This window comes from Ailuropoda melanoleuca, chromosome X (assembly GCF_002007445.2).
Source record: "Ailuropoda melanoleuca isolate Jingjing chromosome X, ASM200744v2, whole genome shotgun sequence".
Classification (NCBI taxonomy): domain Eukaryota; kingdom Metazoa; phylum Chordata; class Mammalia; order Carnivora; family Ursidae; genus Ailuropoda; species Ailuropoda melanoleuca.
This window is the reverse complement of record NC_048238.1, coordinates 71,431,745-71,443,375: the sequence shown is the minus strand read 5'-3', so window position 1 is coordinate 71,443,375 and position 11,631 is coordinate 71,431,745. Positions and strand designations below refer to the sequence as shown.

Genomic DNA, 11,631 nt, shown 5'->3' with positions numbered 1-11,631 from the left:
GCAACTAATGGAGCATCGAACTTTACATCGGAATCCGGGGATGTACTGTATGGTGACTAACATAAAAAAAAATCATTTAAATTTAAAAAAAATGAATAAAAAATAAAAAGAGTATGCTGCCTTAGGAAACTGAGACAATCTACCATGAAATCCACTGTAAGTAAATCCTTTTAGGTGGTGCCTTGAGATAATCTCACAGGTCTGAAACAAAAATTTTGGAGACCAAAGGCTCTTTTCAGGCCTATGCACCTTTTCAGACTAAGAACTCTGGAGCAGTTAGAACAAAATACATTTCTCTTGATCTCTTAATTTCTATCATGCTAATTAATTCTGCTTCGAAATGCCAGTGTTTCTCTGTATCATATACACATTTTTCCCACCAGAGTTATCCTTGTGTAATGGTCTCACAGGTATTGTAATATGTGAGAAGTCATTTTAGGAAAGCGAATCCATTAGGATATCTTTTGCTGTGCTTTGCATTTGTAAATTCAGAAAGCAAATAGGATCGTTGGTGAAACAGCTTAAACAATGGATCGTAACTGGGCCATGGGATGAAGACTTGGAGTGTGAGTATGACTGAGATGCCTGAAATCTAGGAGGGGAAGAAGAAAAGCGGAGTTGGTTGTTGAAGCCCAGAAGGAGGAGTGCGTACATCTGATTGTTGGCTCCGTGGCTGAATGGGGACCAAAGGGTCTAAATGAGCAATTATAATCTAATGATGCGTTTTACTGAAAAGGCCAACTAAGAGAACGGACTGTACTGCTGTACCTGACAAATTACAAGCGTGAAAATGGGGGAAATGGTATTAATAGAACAAACATACCCCAAGCACACTTTTGTCAACATGTCACCTATTAAGGAATTCCTCTAAGCACATGACTGAGGATGCAAACACAGAACAGAAGTAGCTAAATCAAAATGATAGGAAACAACAATACCTGCTTCGATCTCCCTAGAAACTGGAGTTACTGTTATAACTAGTTCATATTTCTGTGATTCTTTTCTTTTCCAGGCTATTATCCTTTGTTTCTGAAAGGTACATTTTCATGACCTGCTGTTATGCATCATTAGAATGATGACAGCTTCCACTGAGAGCAGCCAAGTCTCACTCTCCTCTGAGCTAATGAAGAACTTGCAGCCCCTTACCTGCAGCCATTGACCTACACTTGGAGTAGGTGGACCCCAAAATGAGCCCATAATCGACTACCTGGTGTTCATCCTTGGAGATTGAAGAGTAAATTGGTGTGTTTCTTTGCCCGTTACTAGCTTTTTTTTAATTAGTATCGTTTGTTTGCTTGTAATTATAGTGATTTAAAGCCATGTTCCCAAGACTAGGGCAGACATGTCTCCTGTCTTCTCCATCAGATTAAGAAAACAGTGGCAATGAATTAAGAGACATAAGGTGATTTGCACCTCCCCATGTTTTTCTTCAAGCTGTCTGAAGTTGAAGTAATTTTTTTTTTTCTTTTACCTCAAGTGCGTGACCCTGAATACAAAATGCAGCACATTGACTTGGCAGGATGAAAACCCAGTTAACCAGACCTGGGCCAATAAAATGGGGTTGGTCCTGATCCTGGACCCATCATAGCCCCCCTCCTCTTTGATCATGGTCTGTCACTCCTGGATAAGAGCAGAGTGAGTGTTGGGAAGGGAGGAGAAAGCTTGAAAAAGTGGCCACGTCCTCTTTTCTTCTTATTATGAGGTACTTTAAAAAGAAATCCAGGATCACAGGTGGGTTTTGGTCGATCCATGAGGAGGACATTCGTGGGACAAGAGAGCACTAGGACTCTTCTCCAGATGGTCATCAGTTCAGCCCTTGCCATGCTGTCTAGCGACCACCTGAGGGTTGTGACATGGTCAGTCTTGTCCCTCACAGCTTCTGTTGTAACCCATGATTCTTCTGGACATGATAATCCTGAAACCTGTCCATAATTTAACTACCTCTGCTTCCAAGATCTTACTACAAGAAGTAATGGCGAGCAGCCCTTGGGGGTCATAGTTAGGCAGGGACCATAGGACTATGCGTGGACTTGATGCTTGACCAGGTATTTTGTCATATACAACTGGGAATTTTTGTTTTAGGAATGAATAGTAGGCATCGTTATCGTGCTCATTTAGATAACTGGACTGGCTTAGTGAATTCTATCCCTTCTAGGAATTCAGAGTTATTTCCCAAGTAGGGTCTTCCCAGAAAAGTGAATGGCCTTACCCAAGATGATCACATAGCAACTGGCCTACATCTGACACCAGGACCCTGGCTGATCTTTTGACTCTCACTCCGGTTGCTGGTCCACCAGATGTGTTAAAAGCCTTTGAATGTTTGAGCCTATCAGAGGCTCACAGAAACCATTCTTCTCCGGATTAACCTGCTTGACAGGAAATACATAAATATAAAATGAAATGCGGCATCGATTACTTCACCTACCCTGATCTCCACTGTGTAATTGGTTCAAATTGAGATTTGTAAGCAAGCGTTTGCCACGAGCAAACTCTAAAAGGTTGGGATGGCTTATGTATGGGGCTGCGCGTGCTTCCCGCCTCCTCTCCCCAAAGTCTGTCCGTGGCCTCAAACCTGCCCTATTTATGACTCTCTGGATATGTACTTTTGTAGGCATGTGGAGAGGGATGGATGACAACTGAAGTGTCAGAGGGATTTAGGGGAATGCTAAGGGAGGCGAAGGCTCTGCCTTGGATTGGAGGGCTCTGCTACATGTGCCAGGTCACTCTACTAGGGGCAAGAGAGAGGTGGAAAACAATTCGAGAGTTTACCACTCTGGACCAGGGAACCAAAGACGTTGTTGTGTGGGCATACCCAGTGTGTGGCACCCAGTAGCATCTCAAAGAATGTGTGTTGCATGACACTGTGTGTCACGTTCGGAAAGGCTGCTCGGTCCTCGACCCTTCACACTGAGAGGTCCTCTCTCCACCCCTCCCGCCCCCCCCCCGCCCGCTCTTGACTCTGGGCACGCATGTGATTGTTTTGGCTAATGAAAGCTGGTGGAAGTGATGCTATGTGAATTACAGATCTAACCTTTAAGAGGAAAGGTGTCTTCTGCCTTGCTTCTTGAAAGCTCTGATCTGCCATATAGGAAGTTTGCCTATCCTGCTGGAAATACAATAAGGAGAGGCTCTGAGACTCTCTGGAGTGGCACAGAGGCCCAGCTGAGCCATCTGTCTAACCAGCCCCACCAAGGCAACAGGATGGGAGTGCAAGTAGTCTCAAACCTTGCAGAGTAGCTTAGGCATCATCTGACTACTACTGAGTGGGCCTGGTCTGATTTACACGCTTAAGGGTCACTGACGCTTTTTATTTGGACGCTATTTGGAATAGATTAGTGAAAAACTCCTGTTCCAAACACACACAGATATTTGAGAAAAATTATTATAAATATCATGTAAATACTTGGATGAGCTGGAAAAGAGCCAGAGATTAATAGACAACCGAGACTTCTGTATCAATCCCTGATGGTTGTTAAATAAGGCCCTCAGTGAAAAACTGTCTTGTTTTTGTTTTGTTTTGTTTTGTTTTTGTTTTTGTTTTACCACAGGGGCAGGGGAGACGACAAGGAAACTTGCATCTCTCGGCCTTGGGTCTGGCTGAGGTGTGGGAAGGCTCCTTTGAGAATCTGAAGTCACAATCCCGCCCACATGTGCCTTTGGAGTTCTGACAAACACTATCGTTATGGCTCAATGAATTCTGACAGAATCCCAGATGTGGGGCAAATGCAAGTCAAATCCTTTCTGGAGGAGGCCACCCTTAACGGAGGCTTTAAGAAGGTTCCTACTGATAAAGCCCTCCCTAACACGCTCATAATTTAAAAAAAGGAACCATGTACACCTCCAAAGACTTATTGCCAGGTGCAAACTATTTAGAAAGTGTTTAACGTGTTTAAGTAGAGGGGAGGATATCAACAATCCCAGGGAAGAAACAACCAAATCTCACAAAGGGTCAAGTGAAATTTCTGAAAGCGGAAAATAGAACCACTGGAAGAAAAGGTTCATGTAATTTTGAAAGAACCAATTAGACCCACCAGAATAGAGAATTAGCATATGGGAAGGGAGAGAAAAGAAATTACGGAGACTGTCTCCCAGAGAGATAAAGAGGAAGGAGAGGTAAAGGAAAGGTGAAGAGACAGAAGGCATGGACCAAAAATATAAAAACTGCATCTCGTGGGAGTTTGTGAAGGAGATACTGGTCAAATGGCAGAAGAACAATATTCAAAGAGGAAATAGCTGGTAATTTTCCAGAAGGGAGGAGAGCCGCGGTTCCCTAGATTCAGGACACACACCTGGATGCGTCGTAGTAAAGCTGCAGAGCAATGAAAACCTAGGTACAGAAAACATGGGTACATAAAAGCGAACAGTGACTCTGCGAAACAGTTCCAATAATGGTGGAGGGGAAGGGCCACTTAGAGGGGATTCTATGGCCTCGAGGGCTTATTAACGTTAGGAAGCCTGGACCAGGCATTTTACAAAAGAGTAGGCATACCTGTACCAAAAAAAATTACACAGGAAGGGCATTGTTTTATAAGCAGCCTGAGAATTGCCTACTGAAACCACGATGAGGTACCATTTCACAGCACTGGAACCACAAGGAAGAAAAAAACTGATCACCCCAAATGCTGGTGAGGAGCTACAGCAGTGGGGGCATCACATGCATCGCTAGTTGGAGTGCAAGGTGGCCTGACTCCTTTGGACCACGTTGATCAGTGTGCCGGAGCCGCGCAGACTGCTGACTGCAGCACTTCCACTCCTAGGCACCCAATCTAGAGACCTGCGCACAGGGAGACATGGATGAGAGTGTTCTCAGCAGCATTGTATTTTGGAACCCCAAATTTAGAAACCATCTAACGGTCATCAACAGTAAAAAGGATGAGACACATATTCATACAATGGAATGCTATTCAGCAGTGAAAATAAGTGAACCAGGGCTATCGGTATCATGGCTGTATCTCACACACAGCAGTGAGAGAAAACAGCATGCTACAGAAAGATACCTTCATCATGATATAATTTATGGAAACATGGAAACATGCAGAACAATGCTAACAGTGTATGCTGTTTAGCGATTAATATCTCTGTGGTAGAAATTCATGGAAATGAACTAATATAACAGAATAAAAATTATAAAAAAAACAATGAAATTCATGGAAATGAGAAACATCCATTTAATAGAGGGGTTACTTCTGGGAGGGTCAAGGAGGGGTACAGGGGAGGGGTACATGCGGGTTCAACGGTGTCTGTCATGTTTTATTGCTTAAGCTGGGTGGTGGGTAGATGGATGTTTGGTTATATTTTTCTTTCTTTATTTTCGTTTATCCAAAATGTGTGTAAGTCTTTTTCTAAATTGGAGTGATCACCGTCAACTCTGCTGTCCCTCTCTCCCCATGTCCAGTTAGTCACACTATGCTACCAGTGTCATTCCTCAGGCAGTCCCCGAATCTCTCCTCCCCACTCCATCCCTACTGCTTCCTACCAGGCCTTCATCGCTGTCACCTGGATTAAGGCAACCACCTCCCGGTTCCACTCGGGGCCCTTTCGAATCTAGCTTCTATACCACTGCCAAAGTGATCTAACGAAAACACAAACCTGACAGCCTGTCACTTCCCTGCTTAAAACCCTGCAAGTTTCCCTGCTGCCTAGAGGACAAGGTCCTAGCTCCGGTTCCCTAATACGGCCCACCAAGCCCTTCGTGATCTGGCCCCTGCCTTTCTCCCCAGTCTCATCTGCCACCACTTCCTGCCTTGCATTTGAAGTTCCAGAGATGCTGAACTACTTGCAGTTCCCGCAAGGCTGACTAACTCCTCCCGGTTTGCCGAGGGCTTTTCTGAGCTCAGCAGGGACAGTCCCGCATCATGGGAGCCCCTCAGTCACAGGCAACACGGGACTGACCTGGTATGCAACCTGAAAGTCCTTCCTGCATCCTAGGAAGCCCTTCAAAGGCACCTGGCAGGCTGGGACAGTTGGTCACCCTAGTCCCCCAGCTCCCAAGCTGCTTCTGCTGCGGAATCAGCTCCTGCTGCTTCCACCGCTTGAGACGTCTCCTTTTCCTCTTGCCTCCTCATTCTGAAAACAGGACTCAAAACAAACAACAACCAAAATGTGACGTGGAACATGGAAAACACTGCAAAACCCACATAACTTACACGTTACCTCTTCCAGAAAGAGTTCCTGACTAGCCCCTGGGCTGGTTTCAATGCCCTTCCTCTGGGCTCCCGAAATAACCTGAGCGCGCCTCTGTCATAGCATTTCATGTATTATAAGTATCTGACCAAAGTATCTGCCTCCCCCCTCTGGACTCTCAGCCTGATGTAGTAGGTACTCAGCAAATGTTTGTTGCATAAATGAATAGATGAATGCAGGCTGTGCTATAAACCCTAACACGAGATTTCCTGACCCTTCCTGAGCATAGCATGGCTAAAATATTGTGGTTGGAGAACTAAAAAGTACTTGAAAGTGGCGATTCCCGGCTTTCCCTTCCCCCCGCCCCCCGATCTTAAGGGAAAAAGGGGAATTTTTATCCTGTTGCAGAGAACGACAAAAAAATAGTATTCCAAGTTGAGTTATACAGATTAGATAGATGACTTCCCACAGATTTGACAGTTTTATTGCATTTCTGACAGTGGATTTTCCTCCCTTCTGGGAAGTTGGTGGTGGCGGGCACGATAACACCCCTCATGGATCTCTAAAGCCCCATGAGCTAAGTACTGTCTGTATCCCCGATGGACAAAGAATCAACCCAGGACTAGAAAGTTGAGGCAATTGCCCTGCGTCACCCAGTTCAGGAAGCAGGTGAGCCGGGATTAGACCTCTGTTCCACCTAACTACCCAGCCTAGCTTCTTGCTTCTTGCTTCTTGTTGCTTCCCTGAATGGGGTGGGGGTGGGGTGGGGTGGGGAGTCCTGTGAATAGAAGCAGGTAGTGTCGGTGGATGCTGCTTGGCAGGCCAGTTGAGGCCGGGGGAGAGCCTGGGTGTCCTGGGCTCCCTCGCTGAGGCTTCCTGAATCCTAATCCCTGGGAGCCAGGGCAGGGGGAGAGCAGGAAACCTTGGAGCTCAGCCAGAGAAGGGCTTTTCCCTCTGACCCGAGTGAGGCCTCTGGAAGATCCGACGGGACCAGAGACACAGCTCGTGGACCCCCGAAGCACTCACCTGTAGGAGGCCTAGTTCTACTGGATCTAGGTGAAGCCTGGCTGAGCACAGTCCCATGACCCAGAAGTGCTCAGGCCCGGGTCTGGAGGCTCAGACCTCGGATTGTGCTTTAGCCTCAGATTACCAGCCTTCTAGCCTGCTGTGTGAGGTCATGGCCACGGGTTCCCAGGTCAGTCTGGAGTCCTACTGGATTTGAGGTCTGCTGAATTAAATGGCCAATCCCTTCTGCTTTCCCCATCATCACGCCTGAGGCCAGAGTGCAGCAGAGCTTATCTCCACACCTAATCATAGATCCCATGATTGGTATTCCACTGGAGTGAAATGCTCAGCCTTGACTCCAAGGGAGTTCATCCCTTTCTGGGTTGATAAGCCTCTTCCAAGGAGGCTCATTCGACACGTGCTTATTCACCTCCTCCGCTGCTCATTTTTGGGACCTTGGAGCCACCGTGGAATTCCCTGTGGTTTAGCTTGACCCATCACTTCCCCCCACCTCTTTTTTTCCTGGCCAAGAGGGACCTTCCCGAGGCTTGGGGACCCTCCGAATCCTGTATCTTTACCACCTGCAGGCTTTTCTCAAGCAGGCCTCCCTCTACTAAGTAAAAGTAAAGGTGCAGGCTCTCCTATTCTGGTCTCTACTTCTGTCCATCCTGCCATCCACCCATTTGCAGGCATTCAAGGGAGACTTAATCTAGCATAGGAGTCAAAACTGGATTTGATTCCTGGCTAGGCCACTCGTTAGATATAACCCAACCTCTCTGGGCCTCACTCTTCTCAACAGAAGGAATTACGCCTGCCTGGCCTGTAAGGAAAATATGGGGGCAAAGGGTGAAGACTGGACGTGTGTATGTATAACATACACAGAAGAGCGCCTGCCATGTAGAATCTCATAGAGCTCAATTTTTAAAAAATGGTTATTACGGTGATTGGTGTAGTGCTGGATACTGGTAGGTGAGAAAGGAGAAGGTGTGGCCCCCTAACTTCTGTGACATTACAATTGAACAGAGAGCTAGCACAGGCATACTCCCAAATGACTACCAGTAGAAGGCCGCATCTGATCCAGACCAGGATGCACACATTGCGGGGGGCTCAGCGAGCAAGAAGCGAAAGAGGCAGGGAAGTCACCATAGGCCTGTACCAGACACTGCACCTGGCATGCTACATCTATTCCCTCATTCAGCCCTAAACGTGGCCCTTCCGCAGGGGCATCACAAAGAATGCACCCGTTTTACAGTTGGAGGTACTGAGGCTCAGGGAGGGAGAAGTCACTGTAGGCTGGCGTGGTCAGGTCATCTTCAGAGAGGAGGCAGGATCTGAGCCAAGACTTGCTAGGTGAATGGGACTTGGACAGGGAGAGGGTGAGTGGGAGTGAGGAGGAAGAGCTTGCCAACAAAAGCCCGAGTCAGCAATGCCCAAAGCTAGCAAGGTAACAAGGCACTCTCCAGTTGCTCCCTAGCAACTTCCCGTCACAACTCAGGGCAGCGTTATCTCTGCAACTTTACTAACAGAGGCTCGGGAAGGAAAAGTCACCCTCCCTTATCTCACCGCCAGCCTTAAGCAAACAGATGGGGCCAAGGTAGCCAGGAGGGCAAGTGCATACAGCTGTCTGGCATCAGATCTCACCCCCACCCCTCCAACTGCCCGAGGGCATGAATCTCAGGACTGAGAATAGGTATAGCCACCATTCACTGAGCACTCTGTCTGCCTTACCTCACTGAATCCTCACGACAATCTCATGGACCCTGCTGTCCAGAGGAGGAAACTGAGGTTCAAAGAGGTCAAGTCACTTACCCAAGACACCACAGCTAGTAAGAGGCACAGCTGGGGTTTGAACCCAGGTCTAATCTGACTCCAAAACCTGTGCCCTTCATCACTCTTGCTGTAGAGCCTCGTCCCACTAGCTCACAGCAGTTATAGGATCCAAACGGATGCACTGGCCATGCTGTGTCTCCTTTCCCTGTTAATGCAGCCCAGTAACACTACTTGTCCCCAGAAATCAGAGGCACCAGAACTTCGAAGAGAACAAATTATGAAAAAGGTGATGCACTCTCATTGTCCTACTACCCTCTGTGCTCTGCAAATCCCTGAGCCCCAAGAGATGTCCTTACCCTATCCGCAGACCTTTTCCCTAGAAGGGTGTCCTCATGTCCTGATTTTGCCTGCTGTCCCAGCACAATTATGCATAGCACCCCTTTTACTCTCAAAACCATCTGCATTAATTGGACAAGAAACGATACGGTCGCCCTACCTATGAAGAGACAAAGAAGCCTCACACGTCAGGTCCCTTTGCCACCCTGACACACGTGCTAGACAATGAATGACCTGCTGGGTAAGGGGAGGGTCTGACCCTCTGGGAGGAGTAGCCAGCCTCTCTTCGAGGAGGAAATAAGGAATAAACAAACTAGGAATGTGACTTTCAGGGGATTCCGAGTACAATCCAGCTTCTTGGGGCCAGAGCGGTCAAGGAACAGAGGTAGGGGAATGCCTGGAAGGCAGAACTTGCCCTGGTTGGGGGCAGGCAGGGTTGAGCACAACTGGCTCCCTCAAGCACAGCTGTGCCTCACATATGAAGAACATGGACACCCAGACATAAACAGGTGAAGGAAAGACTAATTAAGGGGTCAAGTCCACTCCACTAGCCCCTGGTTTGCCTTCTATCACAGTCCATGTTCTTGCTGCAGAGGGAACCCAACTAAGCCTTGGGTCCGGGCTGCTTCTGGGAAATGGAAGCCCCCAGGACACAGTAAGACTTTGGGGGCAGTTGAGAAAAGCAAGTGGCAAGGGGTGCAGAAGTCATGAGAAGTCCGAGCTCTAGTCTGTTGCTGACCGCACACAGGAATAAGCACAGGAAAGGACCCAAATAATGTCGAGAAAAAGCCATCCAGGAGGAAGGGATTTACTTCGAAGAATGCTAGCAGGATTTACTATTGGAAAATCTATAATATGATTTATGTGAATAAGCCAAAAGATAAAAGAAAAACAATAGCTGCTAAAACAGCACGTGCGAATGTTTTAGATCCATTATGTTACCTAAAACCCTTAGAAAACCAAAGATGTTATTGTGAACACATAAACCTCAAGGGAAAGCCCAATATCATGTGTGCTGATGAAATGCTACTGACACTCCTATTTGAGTCAGGAAGGTGAAAAGAAAGCTTTCTGTCAGCATTATGATTTGAAAGCCCCTCTCCCTCCCCACCCCCGCTTTTTTTTTGGTTGGCTGTACTTGTGACATTTAATTCAATACAAGTCTCCAGATAAACTAGGCTTACTCACTGATTCCCTCAATTTTGCACTAGTCCAAGGAGCCAAAGTGAACTGAGGATTCTATAACGTACATTTAAGTCAGCAATATGATTTGGAAGTTTTGATGGATATTAGGCATTGAATTCTTTTTGGAAAACTTGACCAGCGAAAAGAGGCTATTTTCAGTTGACCTGATTGCACCAGAATGGGTAAATCTCTAGAACCATTTCTGGTCTCAGGACAACTTTACACCTCTAAAAATTAATAGGAAGCCAAAGAACTTTTGTGCCGGTTATATCTGCCAATGTTTACTGCAACAAAATATTAGAACAGAAATTTTAGTCAATTTATGTTAAAATAATTTTTAAAAGCCCATGACATCATGCTGATATAAATTACAAATGCGTGTGAAAAACATGTTTTCTAAAAAAACTAGAGAGGAGATTGACATTGGTTCAGATATCTGAAAATCTCCTTAACATCTGACCTAAAGAACTCAGATGTATTCTTACATCTACTTCTGCTTTTATCTGTTACCCTATCAGACATAATGAACTTCTGGAAAATCCCACCATGCACTAGTGAGAGAATGACAGTGGAAAGGTAAATACCATTACGAATATAGCCCCATAAGGCTGACTTTGAGAAATAATTAACAGAAATGACCATTTGGGAAAGCCATGAAAATCAATATGGTGAAGGAAAATTCCAATTTTCCTTGGAACAAATGGCACTGCAGACATATGTTAAAGTTGAGTCGTGACGTTTGATAATGTTTCGTTCATGGTACAAGTGAGCTAAAGATCGGCAGAATGGCACAGGTCCAATAACTGACAGAAATGGCACGTTAGGCAAGCAAATGAATGCAATGTGGTTAAAGTAAATCGATGATTTTGCTCAGAACAAACTGCACTGAAGCCATACAATAAAGTAGGGTTGATATATTTGGTAATGTTTCGTAAACGGTAGAAGTGTTTTAAGGACTGGCACAATAGCACAGGTCCAAACGCTAGAGTAGGTGGCACTCTGGAGAGTTACAGGTCTTTTTGTGCCCAGTGAGGTGGCTCTGAAAAGAGCCTTTGGTGTGGGGGGAGGTGGTCAGGCGGTCCGGAGGCAGCTCACTGGCGAAAGGTGTCCCTGATGATGGTCTTGGTGGCTCGGACACGGCGTGCTTGCCGATCTCCCCGGGCAGCAGCAGGCGCACGGCTGTCTGGATCTCCCTGGAGCTGATGGTGGAGT

General features: G+C 46.4%; 1 protein-coding gene across 1 annotated transcript in view; it reads left to right on the top strand.

Annotated features, from left to right (window-relative positions):
• LOC100481966 overlaps window positions 1-11,631 on the top strand; it is a 26,993-nt gene that overhangs the window by 2,793 nt on the left and 12,569 nt on the right. The gene's annotated exons all lie outside the window — the stretch shown is intronic.